Genomic DNA, 26364 nt, shown 5'->3' with positions numbered 1-26364 from the left:
CTAGTAATACTGTGAGAAATCTTGGAGTCATTTTTGATCAGGATATGTCATTCAAAGCGCATATTAAACAAATATGTATGACTGCTTTTTTGCATTTACGCAATATCTCTAAAATCAGAAAGGTCTTGTCTCAGAGTGATGCTGAAAAACTAATTCATGCATTTTATTTCCTCTAGGCTGGACTATTGTAATTCATTATTATCAGGTTGTCCTAAAAGTTCCCTAAAAAGCCTTCAGTTAATTCAAAATGCTGCAGCTAGAGTACTGACGGGGACTAGAAGGAGAGAGCACATCTCACCCATATTGGCCTCTCTTCATTGGCTTCCTGTTAATTCTAGAAAAGAATTTAAAATTCTTCTTCTTACTTATAGGTTTTGAATAATCAGGTCCCATCTTATATAAGGACCTTGTAGTACCATATCACCCCAATAGAGCGCTTCGCTCTCAGACTGCAGGCTTACTTGTAGTTCCTAGGGTTTGTAAGAGTAGAATGGGAGGCAGAGCCTTCAGCTTTCAGGCTCCTCTCCTGTGGAACCAGCTCCCAATTCAGATCAGGGAGACAGACACCCTCTCTACTTTTAAGATTAGGCTTAAAACTTTCCTTTTTGCTAAAGCTTATAGTTAGGGCTGGATCAGGTGACCCTGAACCATCCCTTAGTTATGCTGCTATAGACTTAGACTGCTGGGGGGTTCCCATGATGCACTGTTTCTTTCTCTTTTTGCTCTGTATGCACCACTCTGCATTTAATCATTAGTGATCGATCTCTGCTCTCTTCCACAGCATGTCTTTTTCCTGGTTCTCTCCCTCAGCCCCAACCAGTCCCCAGCAGAAGACTGCCCCTCCCTGAGCCTGGTTCTGCTGGAGGTTTCTTCCTGTTAAAAGGGAGTTTTTCCTTCCCCTGTAGCCAAGTGCTTGCTCACAGGAGGTCGTTTTGACCGTTGGGGTTTTACATAATTATTGTATGGCCTTGCCTTACAATATAAAGCGCCTTGGGGCAACTGTTTGTTGTGATTTGGCGCTATATAAAAAAATTGATTGATTGATCCTGCTGTAACCAGGTTTCTGTAAGGCAGAATAAATCAATATGTTGATCAATTATTATATCATTTACCAACAGGGACTTAGAAGAGAGAGACCTAATGTTTAATAGACCACATTTAACTGTTTTAGTCTGTGGTGCAGTTGAAGGTGCTATATTATTTTTTCTTTTTGAATTTTTATGCTTAAATAGATTTTTGCTGGTTATTGGTGGTCTGGGAGCAGGCACCGTCTCTACAGGGATGGGGTAATGAGGGGATGGCAGGGGAGAGAAGCTGCAGAGAGGTGTGTAAGACTACAACTCTGCTTCCTGGTCCCAACCTGGATAGTCACGGTTTGGAGGATTTAACGAAAATTGGCCAGCTTTCTAGAAATGAGAGCTGCTCCATCCAAAGTGGGATGGATGCCGTCTCTCCTAACAAGGACCAGGTTTTCCCCAGAAGCTTTGCCAATTATCTATGAAGCCCACCTCATTTTTTGGACACCACTCAGACAGCCAGCAAATTCAAGGAGAACATGCCGGCTAAACATGTCACTCCCGGTCTGATTGGGGGAGGGGCCCAGAGAAAACTACAGAGTCCGACATTGTTTTTTGCAAAGTTAACACACCGATTTAATGTTAATTTTAGTGACCTCCGATTGGCGTAACTGGGTGTCATTACTGGCCGACGTGAATTACAATCTTACCAAATTTACGCTTAGCTTAGCCAGCAGTTTCAAATTTCCTTCAATGTCGCCTGCTCTGGCCCCCGGAAGACAATTGACTATGGTTGCTGGTGTCGCTAACTTCACATTTCGCAAAACAGAGTCGCCAATAACCAGAGTTTGATCCTCGGGCGGGTGTGTCGTCGAGTGGAGAAAAACGGTTAGAGATGTGAACGGGTTGGCGGTGTACACGGGGCTTCTGTTTAGGGGCTACGCTTCCTCCTCACAGTCACCCAGGTCAGCCTGCTTTCCCGGCTGCTCGGGATCTGCCAGGGGGTAACTAACGGCGGCTAAGCTACCTTGGTCCGCACCGACTACAGGGGCCTGGCTAGCTTGTAGAATTTTCCACGGTGCGGAGCCGAGTCTCCAATTCGCCCAGCCTGGCCTCCAAAGCTACGAATAAGCTACACTTATTACAAGTACCGTTACTGCTAAAGGAGGCCGAGGAATAACTAAACATTTCACACCCAGAGCAGAAAAGTGCGGGAGAGACAGGAGAAGCCGCCATGCTAAATCGGCTAAGAGTTAGTAGCTACGCTAAGCTAGCGGATTCCTAAAAACACGCAAAGTGAATAATGTGTAAATAATTTAGAGGTGATTCAGCAGGAGTGCTTAGTTAAGGCACGTAAAGATTACACTGGGAAACAAATGTAATCTAGATAACTAGATCAATCTAACTGCGCAGATTTAAACAGCTAACAGATACAGAAAACACCGCTGTGCTCCGGAACAGGAAGTGATCAATACCCGCAGTGACAGCCAACCAACAGTAGAGGTTGGCTCTCACTTCAATCATCAATCAATCAATTTTTTTATATAGCAGTTTATATAACAGTTGCCCCAAGGCGCTCCATAGTGTAAGGCAAGGCCATACAAGGCCATACAATAATTATACAAAAACCCCAACGTCAAACGACCCCCTATGAGCAAGCACTTGGCAACAGTGGGAAGGAAAAACTCCCGTTTAACAGGAAGAAACCTCCAGCAGAACCAGGCTCAGGGAGGGGCAGTCTTCTGCTGAGACTGGTTGGGGCTGAGGGAAAAAAACCCAGGAAAAAGACATGCCGTGAAGGGGGCGCAGAGATCGATCACTAATGATTAAATTGCAGAGTGATGCATACGGAGCAAAAAGAGAAAGAAACAGTGCATCATGGGAACCCCCCCACAATTCTACGTCTAAAGCAAGCATAACCAGGGATGGTCCAGGGTCACCCGATCCAGCCCTAACTATAAGCCTTAGCGAAAAGGAAAGTTTTAAGCCTAATCTTAAAAGTAGAGAGGGTATCTGTCTCCCTGATCTGAATTGGGAGCTGGTTCCACAGGAGAGGAGCCTGAAAGCTGAAGGCTCTGCCTCCCATTCTACTCTTACAAACCCTAGGAACTACAAGTAAGCCTGCAGTCTGAGAGCGAAGCGCTCTAATGGGGTAATATGGTACTATGAGGTCCCTAAGATAAGATGGGACCTGATTATTCAAAACCTTATAAGTAAGAAGAAGAATTTTAAATTCTATTCTAGAATTAACAGGAAGCCAATGAAGAGAGGCCAATATGGTGAGATATGCTCTCTCCTTCTAGTCCCCGTCAGTACTCTAGCTGCAGCATTTTGAATTAACTGAAGGCTTTTTAGGGAACTTTTAGGACAACCTGATAATAATGAATTACAATAGTCCAGCCTAGAGGAAATAAATGCATGAATTAGTTTTTCAGCATCACTCTGAGACAAGACCTTTCTGATTTTAGAGATATTGCGTAAATGCAAAAAGGCAGTCCTACATATTTGTTTAATATGCGCTTTGAATGACATATCCTGATCAAAAATGACTCCAAGATTTCTCACAGTATTACTAGAGATCAGGGAAATGCCATCCAGAGTAACAATCTGGTTAGACACCATGCTTCATGATGAAGTGGTTAAGATGAGGGTTTTAGTAAAAAGAAGACCTGAAAGTTCAGCTACAATTTGTCAGAAGGTACATCTGAGATGCAAACCTAGATTTAATGTTTTGGTGAACCTTACAAATGAAGTACCATAGAACTGAGGTACTTTTGTACCTAGAAGGTGCTGTGTAATTGAAGTTAAATGAAGTACCTTGGAACTGCAGTAATTTTGATCTGAGGGACCACAGAATGTGAGGATCAGAGATTCTGCAGTGATGAGTTGATGTAAATGCGACACTTAAAAAGAAAAACTTTACAAACTAACAAAAAATGAATTTCAGAGCTCGACACTGAAATAATGCCATTTTTTTTATTGAAGTAAGATCACACAGCGGTTACATTTCAACTGATTTGCTGCCTGTGAGGTTGATGCAGTTTGTTTCTGAATCACAAAAAGAATGTCACACTTATTTTAATCACCCATATTTTAAAGGTGTGGAGGCTCAGTCAGAACCAGGAGCCCCTGGTTTTCGAGGAGCGATCTCCCTGAGGACCTGCGCAGCACACCGGACTTCTCAGGAACCCCTCTCACTGCTGAATCTGGTGCCCAGGTTTCCACTCTGAGCTGAGTGCAGCTTGTTACCATGTTGACAAGCAGACAGATTCTGACACTCGTGATGGACATGATCAGACCTCAGTCGCCCATCGTCCGTCTGTTAGGAGTAGATGGACCAGTAGATGATGTTGAAGAGGATGTAAGATCCGGGGAAGATGATCCGTGAGTACTTGTCTATGGCGTGCGTGTCGATCCAAACGCTGATGTAGGCTCCGGAGCCGACGTGGCCGGTCACCTGGTCGTTCTCCATCGCCAGCTGCACCAGCATCTTCTCCCGTTTCAGTCCGTTCTCTTCTGGCATGCCGTAGTTCCCCATCATGTTGACATCAACGTCACTGTAGCTCGTCGACATCATGCCGGGATGCGCCACACCGCAGGTACACGGCAGCTACAAACACACAAAACAACAGAAAACTGCAGTAATCACAACAGATTATGACTGATTACTGATGGAATAAAAGTCTGACAATCAAAGATTTAACTTCAAGTAACACAAAAGCAGCAAATCTGCAGCAGGTTAGTGCAAATGTCCATGTTATCATTTGTATTTCATCATTTTGTTGAGAAATAGTGATTATAAAAGATCACATTCAGGGTGCTGAACTCACGAAGAGTTCAACAGGTTAAGAAAAAGAAGTCCAACGGTGCTGGTTGGTTTGTACGGGCGGAGGAGAGCCACAGGTACGAACCCTCTCTCGGAGTTTCCGCTCCTTGCGCTCCTGCAGTGTGGACAGGTAGTTCACCGCGGCGTACTCGATCACAGACAGGAAGACGAAGACAAAGCTGACCCACAGGTAGATGTCCACAGCTTTGATGTAAGAGACCCTCGGCATGGACGCGTTGACCCCAGTGATGATGGTGGACATGGTCAGTACCGTGGTGATACCTGTAGCCAATCAGAGCAGGTGACATCAGACAGAGTCATGAACACGAGTCATTAACAGATGACATGTCCCCCCCCCGGCCCCCCAAATCAGTAAGGCAAAGTTTTGGGGGATCAGCCACATACACACTTATGCTAAATATCAATGAAACTGGTGATTCTTGAGACACGTACTAAGAAGTGGAAACAGACGTGAGGTGTACGACTGTACGTGTCATAAAGGACATGCTGTTTCTTTTCTCCCTTTGACTGTACTTGGATTTGTTTGTTCAGGTTTGACCAAAGATGAGTTCTGACTGATGCATAAACACAATGACTGAAGATGAACATGACACGTTATCACGAACATAAAGCAAACAGAGAGGGAGGCTCCACCCACACAGAGAGCTGCTGCACTGTTTACCCATAATCCTTTGCCTTGTCAGTCTGATTATAATTTAATTTGTGGGAACAAGTTTTAAAGAACTTAAAGAAAAAATACCAGATTCCATTTCCAGATCAGTTTTGAATCCAGATCAGCCTCAGACTCACCCAGTGGCACTCTGGCGGGGACGGCACGGCGGTCGATCCAGAAGGACACCAGGACAGCATGACCATGAGCGTGGCAGGGAAGTAGGTCTGCAGCAGGAAGAAGAAGATGTGCCGCCGCAGAGTGAAGTTGATGTACAGACGGTTGTACCAACCTGGAAACGGAACACAAACTCAAATTTGAGTCTCCGTGTTCACTACAAGATGGTCTGAGACCAGCCATCTGGACAGCTGCTGCAACAGTCGGTTTGCAGAACCAAAGAATTTGCTCAGTGTTACCAAATGCAGAAACGCACACAGACAAACAGAAAGAGCAGAAAACAAAAGACTCTTACTTCACTCCGTTTTCTGCTGTTTCTGTTTGTCAGCACAATTTTAAATAATCCTTCATGTCATGTGGTGCCACATAAGGGGGCGGGGCAAGTAACCTTTCAAACCTAGGATTTTGGTGTCCTGCCGTCCTGAAGGGGGCGTCAGAATGAGCCATAATCACACATCAGGTGTCACTTACACAGCCTCGAGAAACACTGTCTCAAAAATCATGGATGAGATCAAACATGAGGGCCCGGTGACCCTTATGACCTTGTTAAAAGTAACAGTCGATAACACAGACTAAATGTGGCATCTGATTTTCCCTCAGAGTGTCAGTGATCCTCCTCGTCTGAGTCTCACTAAGTAACTGTTCATTGGACACAAAGATCCTCCACAGAGACGTGCGACCAAAGACATCCAGTCCTCACCTGAGGACGCTGCTTAGAGTCAGAGTCTGTCAGCCAGACAGTGAGACAGGAAGCACCAGGACCCTGGAGACTTGGACTTTCATTCTTCTGAAAGATATCAGCATCACCAAACACCTCTGACCTTTGACCTCATGACTCCTTAAACACGTCCCAGGCTTCTCTGGATCTCAAAGGTCGAGGACCCAGAGGCATGAATGTCACTGCTGAGATCAGTGAACATCTCTACGAGTTCAACACGTTGCCACAAACAGAGACACTTCTGATGGATGAGTCCAGGAAGTCAGTGAAAGTCTTGATCTTAGTGTGGATCCAGGACAAACACAAACCCACATATCGCTGGGGTTCCTCACTCAGCTTCTCAAGTGCTGCAATCAGAGTGTCCACTGATTCCAGAAAGATCACAGCATCATCTGAAAAGTCCTCCACAAAAGCACCTAAGATGTTGGTTTGTAGAATCTGGTCCAACAGCTGGTCGTGTGAGCAGTGGACAGTGTGCAGTCAGACCTGATTTGATGATCAGCATTTTTTAATCTTCATGAAATTAAACAAGCTAGTTTTTCAAACACTTGAGAGAAACACATCTTAGATGTTCTCAGTGTTGATATGAATGTGTCCACTAGGTGGCAGTATCACATTTAGTACTGCAGGAGCTCCCAGTCCTGATGACCTAGAACACGTGTCCAGCTCCACTTTCTTCGAGACAGATTCAAAGGGTTTTAAGTTAGTCCTGGGTGCATCTGGGGCCCGGACAGACCACCTGGCGCTCACAAACCAGCAGGCAGTTTATGAGTTAAAGTCTCACTGACGGTTAAATAAAGACAGTTTGAAGTTGTAAATATTGGGGTGAGAAACGGGGGCGTGGTGGCGGTACCTGTGCTGCTGTAGAAGGCCAGCTTGGTGGTGGTGTGGAACTCCTGGATCAGGAACTGAGAGAGAGAAATTCTCTCGTCTGTGTTCAAAGAGCGATTCCCTTCCTTCCAGTACAACATGAGGTCGTCATCCGTGTATGCGTCTGCAGGATGGAATCACAAAAAAATTAAAAAATAATGTCTACAGATCTTCAGATGTGTTTTTTTTGTTTTTTTACAAACTGTGACGCTGATATTTGCAGTAAATGGGCCGTGACTTTGGACTCGGCTGAGGATCTGGATGATCAGAATACTGTTGGCTCAGAACAGAAAACAAACAGCATCACGTGACTTACAGCTCTCAATCTCCAACGAGCACGTCTGCGTGTCGAGGGGGAAGCGACTCAGGTCCATGTTGCACATGGCCGTGACCGTCACCCTGCACACAATCAATCAAATTAAAAAAGTTAATTAAAAAGAAGATATAATTTAAAAGCACATCATAGTGAATTAATCTTGTGTGGTTCCTTATTTTGATGGACCAAAAGTATTTGGACTGTTCACCAACAGCTTCATCTGCAGCTCAACAGGAGAGAACATCCAGAACATCCAGACCTGATCCTCTAAATACCTGCTGACAGCTTCTGGCTTGGAACAGAGACCGTCCCAAAAAAACTGAAGGAATTTAACATTACCAAAGTCCACCTGTTGGCTCCGCTCACTAACTGGACAACAGATGGTGCACATGTCTGTGTGGTTTGAGTGAAACCTCAGATCAGAGACAGAGACTCAGCTCAGCCTGGAGTCTGGACATCGTGTCTACCAGGCTTCTACTGTGTCCAGACTGTAGCCTAGTAGCTCCTGCTAGCACACAGACAAACAAAAGACTTAATGTCCTGCAGCTCCCCAGGGTGTCTGGGTGCAGGTCCTGTCCACAGCAGCAAGTCCTCAACTGAAACACATCAACAGTCTGTAGTCAACCACAGTCCCAAACTTAAAGCATTGGGGAAACGTCCCTCTGTCTCCACAGGAGGACGGGAGGCCAGCCCTGAGATCTAAATACCCTCTGGTCCCCCTGTGGGACATGATGGGTGTCGAGGGAGAGTTTGAATCCAGTATCCCCGGGACATGGTACCAAACTGGGGGCGGCTACAGACAGAGTTGCCAACATTTTTAGTACGATGAGACAAAATATTCTAATAATAAATCTGTTTTCACTTAGAACCATCAAACTGCAGGATGACCTCCATCACAGGAACTTCAAAATGATTAAAGTTTGTGGGTCAAAATATTCAGAGACATTTCCATCTTCAACAAACTGGTTTTCAGGAGCTGAAGAATCAAACGGTTTTTTTCAAACCTTTTCACATCAAGGACCAGCAAGGCACTCATCTGCACACCAGGAGCAAAGTGAGCAAGTGTGGTTACTGGCTTCACTGTGGGGAGATGGCAGAAAGGGATGGACGCCAAGAACACAGGACACTAAGAACGCCAGGAGGCCATGAACGCCAGGAGGCCAAGAACGCCAGGAGGCCATGAACGCCAGGAGGCCAAGAACGGTGAGACAGCAAAAACGGCAAGACGGCAAGAATGCCAAGAATGGCAAGAATGCCAAGAACGCCAGGAGGCCAAGAACGCCAGGAGGCCAAGAGCGCCAGGAGGCCAAGAGCGCCAGGACGGCCAAGAGCACCAGGACGGCAAGAACGTCAGGACGGCAAGAACGCCAGGACGGCAAGAACGCCAGGACGGCAAGAACGCCAGGACGGCAAGAGCGCCAGGACGGCAAGAGCGCCAGGAGGCCAAGAGCGCCAGGAGGCCAAGAGCGCCAGGAGGCCAAGAGCGCCAGGAGGCCAAGAGCGCCAGGACGGCAAGAACGCCAGGACAGCAAGAATGCCAGGAGGCCAAGAACGGCGAGACGGCAAGAACGCCAAGACGGCAAGAATGCCAAGAACGCCAGGAGGCCAAGAGCGCCAGGAGGCCAAGAGCGCCAGGAGGCCAAGATCGCCAGGACCCAAGACGCCAAGAACGGCAAGACGCCAAGAATGCCAGGAGGCCAAGAATGCCAGGAGAGCAAGAACGCCAGGAGGGCAAGAACGCCAGGAGGACAAGAATGCCAGGAGGGCAAGAACGCTAGGAGGGCAAGAATGCCAGGAGAACAGAACGCCAGGAGGGCAAGAACGCCAGGACGGCAAGAACGCCAGGATGGCAAAAACGGTGAGACAGCAAGACGGCAAGAATGCCAAGAATGCCAGGGTGGCAAGAACGCCAGGACGGCAAGAACGCCAGGAGGCCAAGAACGCCAGGACGGCAAGAACGCCAGGACGGCAAGAACGCCAGGACGGCAAGAACGGTGAGACAGCAAGAACGGCAAGACGGCAAGAATGCCAAGAGCGCCAGGAGGCCAAGAGCGCCAGGAGGCCAAGAGCGCCAGGACGGCAAGAACGGTGAGACAGCAAGAACGGCAAGACGGCAAGAATGCCAAGAACGCCAGGACGGCAACAATGCCAGGAGGCCAAGAACGGCAGGAGAGCAAGAACGCCAGGAGGGCAAGAACGCCAGGAGGGCAAGAATGCCAGGAGGGCAAGAATGCCAGGAGGGCAAGAACGCCAGGAGGGCAAGAACGCCAGGAGAGCAAGAATGCCAGGAGAGCAGAACGCCAGGAGAGCAAGAATGCCAGGAGAGCAGAACGCCAGGACGGCAAAAACGGTGAGACAGCAAGAACGGCAAGACGGCAAGAATGCCAAGAACGCCAGGACGGCAAGAACGCCAGGAGGCCAAGAACACCAGGAGGCCAAGAACGCCACTGCTAAATTAGGAAAAGATGTAGCTTGTGTGCACCACAATGGACTGTATGTATGTTTAAGTTAAACACAGAACAGAGCTTCATATCAGCAGAAATGAAACGAGGAAATCTTAGACATGGCAGCAGATAAAAACACACACACACACATACACACACACACACCCCTTATATCTGAGGCACTACTGGAAAGATGAACGTCTGTCCTTCTGGAGCAACACGAATGAAGTGTGTGTGTGTGTGTGTGTGTGTGTGTTTCATGCTCCAGTTTGAATAATAGAAATCTGTGAAATGGTTCAACAGTTTCAATAGAAAACACAAATTAATCAGGGTCCAAATTAATCTGCAGCGTGACGATGAATTAACGACAATCTTCAGCTCTGAAGATTATTTACGCACACAGTGTGTTATGTAACACACAACGTGTGTTACGTGTGTGTGAGGTCAACAAATACACAAACTAACAACAACAAAACGTTTCACATGTTTAAAAATCATCGGACGCACAAAAACGACTTTTATTCTCAGGTGACAACAAAAAGGAAATCTCATGTTGGTTTATTACATCCAGAGATTATAATCCAGACACCAGTGTCTGTGTGCTGAAATACAGTTCACACACACACACACACACACACACACACACACACACACACACACACACACACACACACACACACACACACACACACACACACACACACTATTGATCCTGTTCACTGATCTGAAAATCCTCACACAGCAGATCTGTTGTGTAGATATTTTTGTGTATTTGTGACTTGAACGTTCTGTTCTTTGTTGTAAATTGTACGTGTGCACGTTTGATGGAGCGTCTCAGAATCTGCACTTTGTCAGACGTTGTGAGTTGTGCTTTGTGTTGTTGTATCAGCGATGCTGGTTTTTATTTCTCCGTCTGCTCCTCGTCGGGGAAACGTTCTTCCTAACTCGCCCGCGGACACACTGACGTGTGGACGTTGAGGTCATGATTTGTGACAAGCACGGCGCCGTCACACTGTGGATTCAGCAGAGATTTGTTTCCCAGCACAGAGATGATAAATGAAAGACATAATCCATCTGCCTAGACGAATGACATCATCACTCACCAATCTGCTTTACAACCATGTGACGAGTCCACGTCCACCCACTGCCCACATCACACCCTGCTGGTTCCTCAGGACAGCAGGTGTCCACTTTTTGCTGTGTGGACACAGGAAGCTCTGGTGGTCACAACAGGAAGCAGATATCAGCTGGAACTCTGCTGATTACAAAAACCAGGAACTTGGCAGCACGATTCTGGTAGCTCGCCAAAACCACAAGGTCATGTTCAGCTGTGTTAGTCTTATTGGGCAAAGCACAACCCTCTGGAACACACAGATTACATGGACCCATCTGGAGCCACTTTGAACAGATCTAAAGTCAGCCTGATTGGAAGATGCTGGAGTAAGCTGTTTCAGCCGTTTCCTGGATTGTGGAAGATCGTATAGATCAGTTCCCTGTGGAACAGGGGTGTGACATTTAAAAATGAAAAACACTCCTCGCTTGTCCTCTAACACTCCGTTTCGGAGTGTTACAGACACTCATCCATGTCTTTATGTCTTTACAGACATAAAGACATGGATGACCTCTAATTTCCTGCTTTTAAACTCAGATAAAACTGAAGTTATTGTACTTGGCCCCACAAATCTTAGAAACATGGTGTCTAACCAGATCCTTACTCTGGATGGCATTACCCTGACCTCTAGTAATACTGTGAGAAATCTTGGAGTCATTTTTGATCAGGATATGTCATTCAAAGCGCATATTAAACAAATATGTAGGACTGCTTTTTTGCATTTACGCAATATCTCTAAAATCAGAAAGGTCTTGTCTCAGAGTGATGCTGAAAAACTAATTCATGCATTTATTTCCTCTAGGCTGGACTATTGTAATTCATTATTATCAGGTTGTCCTAAAAGTTCCCTAAAAAGCCTTCAGTTAATTCAAAATGCTGCAGCTAGAGTACTGACGGGGACTAGAAGGAGAGAGCATATCTCACCCATATTGGCCTCTCTTCATTGGCTTCCTGTTAATTCTAGAATAGAATTTAAAATTCTTCTTCTTACTTATAAGGTTTTGAATAATCAGGTCCCATCTTATCTTAGGGACCTCATAGTACCATATCACCCCAATAGAGCGCTTCGCTCTCAGACTGCAGGCTTACTTGTAGTTCCTAGGGTTTGTAAGAGTAGAATGGGAGGCAGAGCCTTCAGCTTTCAGGCTCCTCTCCTGTGGAACCAGCTCCCAATTCAGATCAGGGAGACAGACACCCTCTCTACTTTTAAGATTAGCCTTAAAACTTTCCTTTTTGCTAAAGCTTATAGTTAGGGCTGGATCAGGTGACCCTGAACCATCCCTTAGTTATGCTGCTATAGACGTAGACTGCTGGGGGGTTCCCATGATGCACTGTTTCTTTCTCTTTTTGCTCTGTATGCACCACTCTGCATTTAATCATTAGTGATTGATCTCTGCTCCCCTCCACAGCATGTCTTTTTCCTGGTTCTCTCCCTCAGCCCCAACCAGTCCCAGCAGAAGACTGCCCCTCCCTGAGCCTGGTTCTGCTGGAGGTTTCTTCCTGTTAAAAGGGAGTTTTTCCTTCCCACTGTTGCCAAGTGCTTGCTCACAGGGGGTCGTTTTGACCGTTGGGGTTTTTACGTAATTATTGTATGGCTTTGCCTTACAATATAAAGCGCCTTGGGGCAACTGTTTGTTGTGATTTGGCGCTATATAAAAAAATTGATTGATTGATTGATCTGTGAACGCCAACGAACATAGTCCAGGTCCAAATGAATCCATCAAACATGGAGGATGTCCAAGTCCAAGGGAGTACGTCGAAGAATCTGAAGAAGCCCATGTCCAAACGAGTCCATCAAACACTGTGAGCAAGCCCATGTCCAAACAAGTCCGTCAAACACTGTAAGGAAGTCCATGTCCAAACGAGTCCATCAAACACTGTGAGGAAGCCCATGTCCAAACGAGTCCATCAACCACTGTGAGGAAGCCCATGTCCAAACAAGTCCGCCAAACGCTCAGAGGAAGCCCATGTCCAAACACGTCCGCCAAATGCTCAGAGGAAGCCCATGTCCAAAAAAGTCCATCAAACACTGTGAGGAAGCCCACCAAATGCTCAGAGGAAGTCCATGTCCAAACAAGTCCATCAAACACTGTGAGGAAATCCATGTCCAAACAAATCCAGCAAATGCTCAGAGGAAGCCCATGTCCAAACAAGTCCACCAAATGCTCAGAGGAAGCCCATGCCCAAACAAGTCCATCAAACACTGTGAGGAAGCCCATGTCCAAACAAGTCCATCAAACACTGTGAGGAAGCCCATGTCCAAACAAGTCCATCAAACACTGTGAGGAAGCCCACCAAATGCTCAGAGGAAGTCCATGTACAAACAAGTCCATCAAACACTGTGAGGAAATCCATGTCCAAACAAATCCAGCAAATGCTCAGAGGAAGCCCATGTCCAAACAAATCCAGCAAATGCTCAGAGGAAGCCCATGTCCAAACAAATCCAGCAAATGCTCAGAGGAAGCCCATGTCCAAACAAGTCCATCAAACACTGTGAGGAAGCCCATGTCCAAACAAGTCCACCAAACGCTCAGAGGAAGCCCATGCCCAAACAAGTCCATCAAACACTGTGAGGAAGTCCATGTCCAAACAAATCCAGCAAATGCTCAGAGGAAGCCCATGTCCAAACAAGTCCACAAACACTGACAAAGTCCATCTCCAAACAAGTCCATCAAACATTCCAAGGAAGTCCATGTCCAAACACCTTATCCCGTAAGCACAAGATTTTTTTCTCAGAATTATGAGATAAGGAAGTCTAATTTTTGTTTTATCCAGTGAATGCAATGTGCTTCTGTAGTACGAGGTCTGTCCATAAAGTATCGTACCTTTTTATTTTTTTCAAAAACTATATGGATTTCATTCATATGTTTTTACGTCAGACATGCTTGAACCCTCGTGCGCATGCGTGGGTTTTTCCACGCCTGTCAGTGATGTCATTCGCCTGTGAGCACGCCTTGGGAAGGAGTGGTCCCGCCCCCTCGTCGGATTTTCATTCTCTGGAAATGGCGGAATGAAAAGGACTTTTTTCCCATCAGAATTTTTTCAGAAGCTGTTAGAGACTGGCACCTGGAAACCATTCGAAAAATTTATCTGGCTTTCAGTGAAAATTTTACGGGCTTCACAGAGAATAAGGACATTAACTACAGCTTTAAGGACCCATTTAAGGACGGTCGGTGCGCCGCGCTCCGAGCCAATCACCTCAGGCTGTAGAGCACTTTGCCGTCGGGATAGACTCGTAGCATCACGTTGTCCGTGGTGGTGTCGTGGGTGAAGGACTTCTTAGAGTGGACGAAAAACATGTCGGGCACCCAGATCTTCTTCACCAGACGACTGTCAAAGGTCATGCTCTGGTTGGTGTTGCTCCGGAAGGACAGACGTTCATCTTTCCAGTAGTGCCTCAGATATAAGGTCATGGTAAAGTCCTGAAGAACAAAAAGTTACAGTACAGTAAAATATTTGACACTTAAAATTACTATTTATTAGACCTGTTCAAAATGTCAAATGTTACAAAATCTGTTGGGCCACATGTTGTTCTTGTTCCACTAATAAAATAAAAGATCTGTGCCATGGGACATTGTTTAGGGGTCCCCCACAAAGCAGCAATTTTCCCCAAACACACAATGTATTAATCCAGTCATTCCAGTAACGTTCTCCTCTGGGTGACCCATCAACCACTTTTTGCGATTAGAAGCCATCACATGTACCTGTAAAAGAAAATAATGGCATCAGAGTCTTCTCTCCTTGGCCTCGTCCAGTGCATCACGTTGTGGACGATGCACCTCATGACTGGACCAGCTGATACATTTAACAGGCCTCATATTTGTATCTGCTTTGTCCAGAGAATACTTGAAGCAGTTGTCTTCACACTGCTGTGACATGTGCTCCAAGTATTTAAATCTTAACTCCTCATTACTTTTGGAGAAACACCCACATGAACTGTTCAACAGCTGCATTGGTCCTGCTGTCCCTCCTTTTAGAAGGGGGTGTGGCTTGCAATACCTCCATTCTATTTAAAGCAACAGAAAAATATAATTTCTTCAACAAGCAAAACCTTTTTAAGGCATTTATTCTTTCAGCTACCCTTTAGGGCAGATCAGCTGTCTCACCCTGTCCTCCACATCTTCCTCTGTCTCACCAACCACTTGCATCCTCAGCACCTCTTTGTTCTCCCTCTTTCTGCCTGGTGGCTCCATCCTCAGCATCCTTCTCCCTACATACCCTGGGTCCCTCCTCTGCACATGTCCAAACCATCTCAATCTCACCTCTCTGACTTTATCTCCAAATCGTCCTAACTGTGTTGTCCCTTTGATATGTTCATTTCTAACCCTGTCCATCCTCATCATTCCTAATCCTGCCCAGAATCATACGTATTTAAGCTTGTGTACCTTCACCCCCTCTACTCCATGCATCCGCACTATTCCACATATATGTACTTCATTTTGCTCCTACTGACTTTCATTCCCCTTCTCGCCAGAGCATATCTCCACCTCTCTCACCTCAGCCTGCTCTCTACCTCCACTACAGATCACAATGTCATTTGCAAACATCATGGAGACTCCTGTCTGAGCTCATCTTTGGTGTAACCCCACCTCCAGCTGCACATTCTTTCCAGCTCATTCCCTCCATTAAGCCAGTCAGTATAAATCCCTGTATCCTTCCTTATCTTTCAATTTCATGTACAGTTTGCTATACGCAATTTCCTTCACTTTTTCTTCCTCTTGCTTCACTTTACGCCACAATCCCTTATACTCCTGTCTGTCTTTTTTCTTCATTTCTCTAACTAGCACAATACTTTTTCCACCAACTGCTTTCTCTCGATACTTTTCCTGTACTTCTGCATTCCTCCATCAAGTGTCCTTGTCTTCCTTCCTCTGTCTCGATATCACAGCCAGTACTTTTCAAGCTGTCTCCCTCACCATATCTGCAGTAGTTTTCCAGTCATCTGACATCTGTTCACCTCCATCCATGACCCTTTTCCTTCATCTCACGAACCACTGATGGGCATATGTACTGATGACATTCATCATACCACCTTCAATTTCCAGCGACACACTCGTCACCCTTTCAGACACTCACTTCCACCTCCAACACACTCTTAATATACTCTTCCTTCAGGATTTCTTGTACATCATTTTTCTACACAGTTACCATGGTAGAACAATTTGAACCAACCTCTGATGCTCCTGGTCTTACTTCCTTTCCCTTCCTTTACCAGTCCTACTGTCAACATTCAAAGATCTGAGTCTCACCACCACAATTCTCTCCCGCTCTTCTTCTCCCAACTGTAGCACAATTACTACCGGCACCCTGCTGGACAACAGTACTGGTCGTGGATGTGGTTAACCTGGGCATCGACTGATCTGGTATGAAAATTCAATTTGTGATGTGGATGCTTTGGCAAAATTTACACCAGATGCCCTTTCTGACAGAACCCTCCTCATTTACCCAGCTTGAGTTTTTTTCCTTGCCACAGTTATGTGCCATTTGCTTGCTCAAGGGGGGTTGGTGAGGTTAGATCTTACCCTTATGAAGTGCCTTTGGGCAACTTATGTTGTGAAATGGTGCTGTATAAATAAACTGAAGTGAATTGAGACTGGCATTCAATGCATTGACCTGTGCTTCCCACGTGGCTGAGATATGTGTTTTTAAGACACCTATTGATATATATGAGCTTCCTGAAAAGGTGGACAATGAGACTCCTTTAATGGTGTCCTTGCATGTTGTTGTTGTTGTATGTTGTATTAACACTGAATTGCTGCGTTGACTTGGCAAACAGAATGTGTTGAGAAGCACAGCAGTTCAGAACTGGACAGCTCCTCGTTTTCATTTGTGAAGGATTACGTGGCTCCATCTGCACTCCCATCATCCCCATTACTGCAGCCACAGCTGCCACTTAGACCATCAGAACAATGATTGTGTCAGCTGACATCTGAAACCCCCCCCCCCAGACTACTGATTGGGGGGGGGGTTATATAACTGAAGGAGCCACACTCACGTTTTCATGAAGAGAGAGGAGCTGAAACACATGAGAGTTGTATCACCTCCTGAGCATCTCAAAGTACCAAGAAGGGCAACTAAATGCTTTATTACATGCATACGACCTGCAGGGGGCGCTGCATGTAATTAACATGTAATGATATCGCCTAAAATCCACTGAGTTGTCCCTGAAATCTAAATATGGACACACGAGTGGTTCTGATACTCTACATATGAGCCTCTCGTCCAGTGAACTGGTGCTGTGGAGCAGAGGGACAGGTCCTGAAGGACCACTGTCTCAGACGCAACAGGTCCAGGTCGCTGCACACTGAACCCATGAACACGTGCACAGAGGAAACCATTTCTACAACAGCAGGATCTAAAAAGGCTGGTTTTAAAAGCAGGTGCACAATTTACAGACAGCAGAAAATTTCATATATGGATACAAAAATGCAGGACATCAGAGGGCTGATGAAACCCTGTGCACTCTGCACACTGGAAAATATCCAAGTCTGACACTTCATGTTACTGATGAATCACAAATATTTTAATGATCAATGTAAACTTCAGATCATCTCTCTAGCCCTATTGGATGCAGAGATAGAGCAGAAAGTATCTTTTTCTTGACCATAACCTTTGTCCAACACACTCCAAAAGTTAATCATGTCAAAATATCTGTCCAAGTAATCTCATCAATTTTGGTCAAAATCCATCCATGTCTTTTCAAGTTATCTTGGTCAGAGACACACAGAGAAGACCAATTACAGATCCCTGCTTCACCGCCTCACCAGGGTGCAGGTTAACAAATTACAACAGTTTGCTGGAAAAAATTATAAAGACATGAAAATCTTATTAGGAGGAAAACAGTCTCACCATATCCACCTCTGAGATGGCATCCAAACTTTCGACCTGAACGTCGACTCCCACTGGGACTGCAGGTCCTGCAAAAACACACAGTCAAAGAGACGCCACAAGTGGTCTGCTTCAGAGGAGACGTCCCGCTGAGCATGCAAAACAGCAGCAGCACAACCGTCGGTATCTGGAGGTCACCATTACTTTTTATGCCAAACAGCTTCAAACAATGACTTCTGCTGCTTCTCCATCCAAAACCCCATAAAAGCAGAATTCTTCAAACAGGCACGGGCTCGCTGCAGGGAGCACGGTAATCCTAAGTGACATGGCCGCGCAGTTTGCTTTCTGCTGTTTTTAATGATTTATTGTGCACTGAGCTGGCAAATACAAAATACGATGGTTTGGATTATGTGCACACAGCCAATGAAGCCCGATTAATTAAAGTACAGCTTCTCTGCAGAAATCGTGGCTGTTCTAAGAGCATGGTGGATCAGTGGTTAGCACTGCTGCCTCACAGCAAGAAGGTCTGTTATCACTGTGTCTGTGTGGGCTTGATCTGGGTTTCCACCCACATAAATAACAAATAAATAAATAGATAAATAAATAAACAAATGCACATTAGGGTCTGCAGCATCTCTACATCTGGAGTTGGTCCCTCAACAGACTGTGGCTGCACACTGCCCCTAGTGGTTGGATTGTGTCTAACTGTAATTAGGACAGTTAAATGCAGAGGACACATTTTGTTATATGGATCCTTGATTGTACAGTAACAAGAAAGACCTTTCTTCTTCTTTGACTCTTGAGGGTGGTGTTGAGGGATCGAGCTCCTGTTGATTTCGGTGAGACCACTGACGCTGACCCGGCTGGTTACAAAGACTTCAACTCAACTCAAACTATATTTCTAAAGCACGTTTAAAATGACAGCAGTCGACCAAAGTGCTGTACATAATTAAAAAATGGGCACCAAGTTACACCCAATCGTAAATAAATGAAGTAAAAATAACAATCAAATTACAACAGGCAATAAAACAGATAAAAGAAAGTAAAGTAAAGCGTAAAAAGTAGTAGGTTGTTATGTGTCGGACGCAGGCGGAGAACCGACCAGCGTTTGAAAGGACCAAGCATAAAATAAGCAGAGCACGGTACAAAGGATAACAGAATTTAATAAACATAACAGTGATGTGCAGAATAACAACGAATGAGTGCGCGGTCTGCGAGGTGGAATAACGGTGCGCTCCCAGCAGCACAAACGGTCCGGAGCCAGAACAGTTCGGACCCAAGGACCCCGCCGACACCCCCCAGGTGGCCGCGACCAACCGAGTCTGTGAAAGAAGAAACCATCATGCGAGTCCACCACTCCACACACAGAGAGACCACTCAAAGGTGTACATAAACAGCAAACACTTCCTGGCTTAATCACCAATCAGCTTTCCACCCTGCAGGCATGGAACACCCAGTTCAATTCTCCACTGCAGTGGAAGCTGATTAAACGACTAACATAACAGCTCAATATAATAAGGTGTGAGGGACACCACCAGTACTGACTGTACTCATGTTAGTCACAAAACCTAAAGTACCTCAGGAAGTGTGCTGACGAGCGTGAGACCTCACCCCCTCCTCTTTCACAGACCATGGCATCAAACCTGGTACGGTCTCTGCATCCATGATGATGAGATGGCTCTCTAGACGACGATCTCACCCGTCTGGTCACAAGGTCGAGTCTCTGGCAAATACACACTGTGTACTCCAGATTTAAATGCAACCATGCCCCAATCCATAAAGATGCACCATAGCTGTGAGTCCTGACGAGCTGCACATGACCAGCCTCAGGTGATCAGGGTGAGGTCCTAGTAACTCAGCTACACAGCCACTCAGTCCTGAACGCATGCCACCTGGAAGGAAAAACAAAAGACAGAAAACAGAAGACAGAAACAAAAGGCAGCCAGGCACCCCAGCCATACAACAGCACCCCACCCTCACGGGAAGCCTCCCGGCGACCACACAAACCTGGCCCAGGAAAAACACCCCCCTCCAGGGACCATGGCTGGAAACAGTATCTGCATTCATCTTCCAACTGAATCTTCATTTAACAGAACTGTTGACGTCTTCACCTCTGACTGCATCTTTGCCTTTGTTTCTGTCAATCAATTTGCACAGGTGTGGCCAGGAGTTCTTAAACCTGTGCGGTCAGCCTTTGTCCAACCATGTTTAAAGTCTGATTAGTCATAAAACAAAAAAGACAAACACAAACAACCAAACCACCCCCCCCCCCTCCCCAGAGGACCGCCCCATCAAACCCCGGGAAGAGGAGAAAAGAAAAACACAACCCAAACTTAAGCTTGCAAACAAAAGAAAAACGCTAACACCCCCCCCCCCCCCCCCCCCAGACGACATGCAGGGACCAACACCCCCCAGAGGACATCCCGCCAGCTCCAGGAGTACTAACCACAGCCGAGGTCCCTCTGGGATCCAAAGTCACCCACGGGGACTCCCAGCGCCTCCCAGAGGACCGTTCCATCAAACACCAGGAGACGCCCCCCCTCATGACTAACGGACCCAGCCCCGGCCGTCTATGGCTAGATGGACCCACAGCCCTTTCCCCCCCAGAGGACACCACAGTCACACCCTGAGGGCGGAAACTGGGGGGAAAAACAAAAGAAAAAAAAAACATACAAACAAAACAACCCCAACTCCACCCCCTCGGCGCAGTGGAAACTGGAAGTACGTCCAGTGTCACCAACCACGACTATACCCCAGAAGTCAACCGGGAGGAGTAGAACAGCAGTAATGGCAGACGGCACAAAACGGCGCCACCCCTCCGACTTCCAAACCAGCCACCAGCTGCGGGTATATTCCACTGCACCAAACCTCAGCTACGCCGATGGCATACGGCTCAAAGGCGCGCTGAAGCCGGAGGTGGAACAGGGAATCAACAAAAAAAAACAACACCCCGAACCCCCCCCCCCTCCCGGGTGCAGAGGTTACCTGGGAAACGCCCAGCATAACCAAACTGCACCACTCCAGCAACGCCGACAACCTACAGCTCACACGGCTGGAGCCAGAGGAGAAGAGAGGGCACAACAAAAAAAAAGAAAAAAGAAAAACAACCCAATTACCCCCCCCCCCCCCCCCCATCACCCCCCAGAGGACCGTCCCATCAAACCCTGGGAGGTGAAACCAAAAGAAATAAAAAGAAAGACTAACAGACTAACAAAGTTAACTGGGTCCTATCTATGCTCCAGACAGCCTGCATGGTCACGACCCCAGAACACTAACAGTGCAGAACATCCCACACAAAAACCAACTCAAAAAACACCGACAAAAAATGAACCAACACAAAACTAATAAGTGATTTATACCGTCAAGCTCAAACAAATGGAACACACCTGTTCCACCTTAACAGCTATGACGGTAATGTGACTCAGTCGCCAACAGGGGGAGCCAAAGTGCTAAAAATAAAAAACCCCTTTGGTAACCGAGAAAACAACTCAGGCTGCTTTCCCTGTGCGCAGCTACGTGTAACACACAACCAAAATGTGCTTCAACTAAATTACGCCGGAGCTGACACAACAGACGCAGTAGCTATCTTCACCCGGGGAGACGGGGCTACAACTGTAACAACAGGAAGCCCAGCGACCCATGCCACAGAACTCCGCCGTGCACGTTCACCCATTACAGACACACTCATGCAGCTCCCGTTTTACCTCTTATCCGGTTGAAGTGTGACGCGAAACCATCGCTATTCACACTCCACAACAACCCACGGATAAGGCACAACACAGGAACACGGCTGCAAGAGAGCTCAAATCACTATTCAATAATGGGTTCTCCGACACGCACCATCCGGGCAGAGAGCACCCGCAACTGATCCGGATAACTTCTGATGTCTGCTGCTGCCTTCCCGGCACAGTACCGCCTCTGCTACCGCTGGGTCCGTGATGTATTGGCCAGAGACTACTGTTACGTGTCGGACGCAGGCGGAGAACCGACCAGCGTTTGAAAGGACCAAGCATAAAATAAGCAGAGCACGGTACAAAGGATAACAGAATTTAATAAACATAACAGTGATGTGCAGAATAACAATGAATGAGTGCACGGTCTGCAAGGTGGAATAACGGTGCGCTCCCAGCAGCACAAACGGTCCGGAGCCAGAACAGTTCGGACCCAAGGACCCCGCCGACACCCCCCAGGTGGCCGCGACCAACCGAGTCTGTGAAAGAAGAAACCATCATGTGAGTCCACCACTCCACACACAGAGAGACCACTCAAAGGTGTACATAAACAGCAAACACTTCCTGGCTTAATCACCAATCAGCTTCCCACCCTGCAGGCATGGAACACCCTGTTCAATTCTCCACTGCAGTGGAAGCTGATTAAACGACTAACATAACAGCTCAATATAATAAGGTGTGAGGGACACCACATTTACTGACTGTACTCATGTTAGTCACAAAACCTAAAGTACCTCAGGAAGTGTGCTGACGAGCGTGAGACCTCACCCCCTCCTCTTTCACAGACCATGGCATCAAACCTGGTACGGTCTCTGCATCCATGATGATGAGATGGCTCTCTAGACGACGATCTCACCCGTCTGGTCACAAGGTCGAGTCTCTGGCAAATGCACACTGTGTACTCCAGACTTAAATGCAACCATGCCCCAATCCATAAAGATGCACCACAGCTGTGAGTCCTGACGAGCTGCACATGACCAGCCTCAGGTGATCAGGGTGAGGTCCTAATAACTCAGCTACACAGCCACTCAGTCCTGAATGCATGCCACCTGGAAGGAAAAACAAAAGACAGAAAACAGAAGACAGAAACAAAAGGCAGCCAGGCACCCCAGCCATACAACATAGGTAATAATTTAATCAAACTTCCATGGTGAAAATCTGGTTTCAGTGGCACAGCTGGACATGCTGATCCAATACTGGTGGTGCAGCTTAAAAAATGTTCTCGTGGGAACATGTGAGACTCCTGTAGAACATCCAGGTAGAAATGCTGTTGTTCTCACATGTGATTGATTTGCTCTGGTGTTTCCCAGATGTTGATTGGCTGAGCACATCTGAGCTAATTAGCATCAGGCAGCATAAAGAGAGTTAGGAAACATACAGGGTGGGGCTGGAGATCCAGAGATGGGTGTGGTCACAAGCTTCCATGATGCTTTGACATCAGACCAAAAGTTTTGACGTGTTTTTCATTTGTGCAGATGTGGACGTGCAGCACGAGGACAACAGTGTGTGGACCAGGGACAGGACGAGTTGACGGCTGCAGAGGCTCTTCTTGTGTTTCTGAGTGAGTTTCAGAACACATTTATCCTGCAGTGCCATCAGAAGGTTTGGAGTAGAAATTCATGAACTGGTGGAAGAATTATAGACGAGCTGTTACAAAGTCATCAGCCCATTAAATAATAATTAAAAAAGGACAAACGATTCACAATGAAAGCCGGTGAAATAATCTGCTTTTTCTTTTACTGACTCAGTTGCCCCTCAATTTTTAATAATTAAAGAAAAACCCAACATTTAATGGTTTTTGCTCTCTGTTTTGTAAAAACTGGTTCATTATTGAGTCTGCCTCAAAATCAAATGGCACATAGTCCCAACCAGACCCAACATTTTTATCAGTTTTTTTTTAACATAATTTCTGAGTGAAAAATATTTAAAATGTTCTGGCTCCATCTTGCAGCTACTTTAAATGACAAGAATCTGTTTCAGGACCAGACAAAGGTGAAAATGGAAATATTCACATTAAAAGTCACTGACATTTAACATAAGAAAGAGATTAAATGTGACTCAAACGTCCTCTGAGATGTGATTGTGTCGTGGGAATCGATGGGAAATAAAGAGTGAATTATAAAGCAGGTGGCTTCAGACTCTGATGATGATGTCGCAGTTATTGAAATCTAAAGCTTCAGTGATGAATCGGACATAATCCTGCTGCTGCTGCCGTTACATCATCTGTTCAAACTGCATTCAGATTATAGATCAGCTGTCATCATGGCAAATGATAAAAAAAAGAAGACGTCATGAATTATCAGGTGATTTCATGAGGCTGACTGAATTAAATTCAGAACCTCCATGACCAGTAAAAAATCAAAGACCGAGACGTCGCCCGGTATAGCGGAGCCGGGGCCCCACCCTGGAGCCAGGCCTGGGGTTGGGGCTCGCGCGCGAGCGCCTGGTGGTCGGGCCTTAGCCCACGGGGCCCGGCCGGTCTCAGTCCGAAAGAGCGACGTGGGCCTGCCCTCCTGTGGGTTCACCAACTGCAGAGGTGGCCATGGGGGTCGGGTGCAGAGAGGATTGGGTGGCGGTCGAGGGCGGGTGGCCTGGCCGGCCCGGTCCATGCTCACGGCCCCTGACTGTTGGGACGTGGAATGTCACCTCGCTAGGGGGGAAGGAGCCTGAGCTTGTGTGGGAGGTTGAGAGATACCGACTAGAGATAGTCGGGCTCACCTCCACGCACAACTTGGGCTCTGGTACCCAACTCCTGGAGAGGGGCTGGACGCTTCATTTTTCTGGCATTGCCCACGGGGAGAGGCGGAGAGCTGAGGTCGCATTGCTTATTGCTCCCCAGCTCAGTCGCCATGTGTTGGAGTTCACTCCGGTGAACGAGAGGGTCGCGTCCCTACGCCTTCGGGTCGGGGACAGGTCTCTCACCGTTGTCTCAGCCTACGGGCCGAGCAGCAGTGCAGAGTACCCGACCTTCCTGGAGTCCCTGGGAGGGGTACTAGATAGCGCTCCGACTGGGGACTCCATTGTTTTCCTGGGGATTTCAGCGCCCACGTGGGCGGCGACAGTGAGACCTGGAGGGGGGTGATCGGGAAGCACGGCCTCCCCGATCTGAACTCAAGTGGTGTTCAGTTGTTGGACTTCTGTGCTAGTCACAGTTTGTCCATCATGAACACCATGTTCGAGCACAAGGGTGTCCATAAGTGCACGTGGCACCAGGACACCCTGAGCCGGAGGTCGATGATCGACTTTGTAGTTGTATCATCTGACCTTCGGCCACGTGTCTCGGACACTCGAGTGAAGAGAGGGGCAGAGCTGTCGACCGATCACCACCTGGTGGTGAGTTAGATCTGCTGGGAGGGGAGGAAGTCGGTCAGACCTGGCAGGCCCAAACATATCGTGAGGGTCTGCTGGGAACGACTGGCGGAACCCTCTGTCAGCGAGGTCTTCAACTCCCACCTCCGGGAGAGCTTCTTCCAGATCCCGGGGGAGGTTGGAGACATGGAGTCTGAGTGGACCATGTTCTCCACCTCCATTGTCGATGCGGCAGCACGTAGCTGTGGTCGCAAGGTCTCTGGTGCCTGTCGCGGCGGCAATCCCCAAACCCGGTGGTGGACACCAGAAGTAAGGGATGCTGTCAAGCTGAAGAAGGAGTCCTACTTATCTTTGTTGGTAGGTGGGACCCCAGAGGCAACTGACAGGTACCGGCAGGCCAAGCGTGCCGCAGCCCGTGCGGTCGCAGTGGCAAAAACCCGGGTCTGGGAGGAGTTTGGGGAGGCCATGGAGGAGGACTATCGGTTGGCCGCGAAGAGATTCTGGCAAACCGTCCGACGCCTCAGGAGATGGAAGCAGCTCTCCACCAGCACTGTTTACGGTGCGGGTGGGGAGCTGTTGACCCTGACTGGGGATGTTGTCGGGCAGTGGAAGGAGTATTTCGAGGATCTCCTCAATCCCATCGTCACGTCTTCTGAAGAGGAAGCAGAGACTGGGGACTCAGAGGCAGACTCATCCATTACCCAGGCCTAAGTCACCGAGGTGGTTAGAAAGCTTCTCGGTGGCAAGGCTCCTGGGGTGGATGAAATCCGTCCTGAGTACCTTAAGTCTCTGGATGTTGTGGGATTGTCTTGGCTGACACGCCTCTGCAGCATCGCGTGGCGATCGGGAACAGTGCCTCTGGATTGGCAGACCGGGGTGGTGGTCCCTCTGTTTAAGAAGGGGGACTGGAGGGTGTGTTCCAACTATAGGGGGATCACACTCCTCAGCCTCCCCGGTAAGGTCTATTCCAGAGTACTGGAGAGGAGAATTCGACCGATGGTCGAACCTCGGATTCAGGAGGAGCAGTGTGGTTTTCGTCCTGGTCGCGGCACACTGGACCAGCTCTACACGTGCCATCAGGTGCTCGAGGGTTCATGGGAGTTCACCCAACCAGTCCACATGTGTTTTGTTGATCTGGAGAAGGCATTTGACCGTGTCCCTCGGGGCACCCTGTGGGGAGTGCTCCGGGAGTACGGGGTCCTTTGCTAAGGGCTGTCCGGTCCCTGTACGATTGCATCAGGAGCTTGGTTCGCATTGCCGGTAGTAAGTCAAACCTGTTTCCAGTGCATGTTGGCCTCCGCTCCGCCAGGGCTGCCCTTTGTCACCGGTTCTGTTCGTTATTTTTATG

The 26364-nt window shown here is 47.4% G+C and overlaps 1 long non-coding RNA gene and 1 pseudogene across 1 annotated transcript in view; one reads left to right on the top strand and one right to left on the bottom strand.

The window, feature by feature from the left end:
• Window positions 1–4268: 4268 nt before the first annotated feature.
• LOC117502622 overlaps window positions 4269–26364 on the bottom strand; it is a 55954-nt pseudogene continuing 33858 nt past the window's right edge.
• The window catches only part of LOC117502648, an 81684-nt gene continuing 60378 nt past the window's right edge, over window positions 5059–26364 (top strand). Inside the window, exons 1-2 of the long non-coding RNA XR_004558371.1 lie at window positions 5059–5126; window positions 24201–24206. This is a non-coding gene — a long non-coding RNA (uncharacterized LOC117502648). The remainder of the gene's footprint in view (window positions 5127–24200; window positions 24207–26364) is intronic.

The sequence above is a fragment of the Thalassophryne amazonica genome, chromosome 21 (genome assembly GCF_902500255.1).
Source record: "Thalassophryne amazonica chromosome 21, fThaAma1.1, whole genome shotgun sequence".
NCBI classification, from domain to species: domain Eukaryota; kingdom Metazoa; phylum Chordata; class Actinopteri; order Batrachoidiformes; family Batrachoididae; genus Thalassophryne; species Thalassophryne amazonica.
This window is presented reverse-complemented; position numbering and strand designations above follow the sequence as displayed.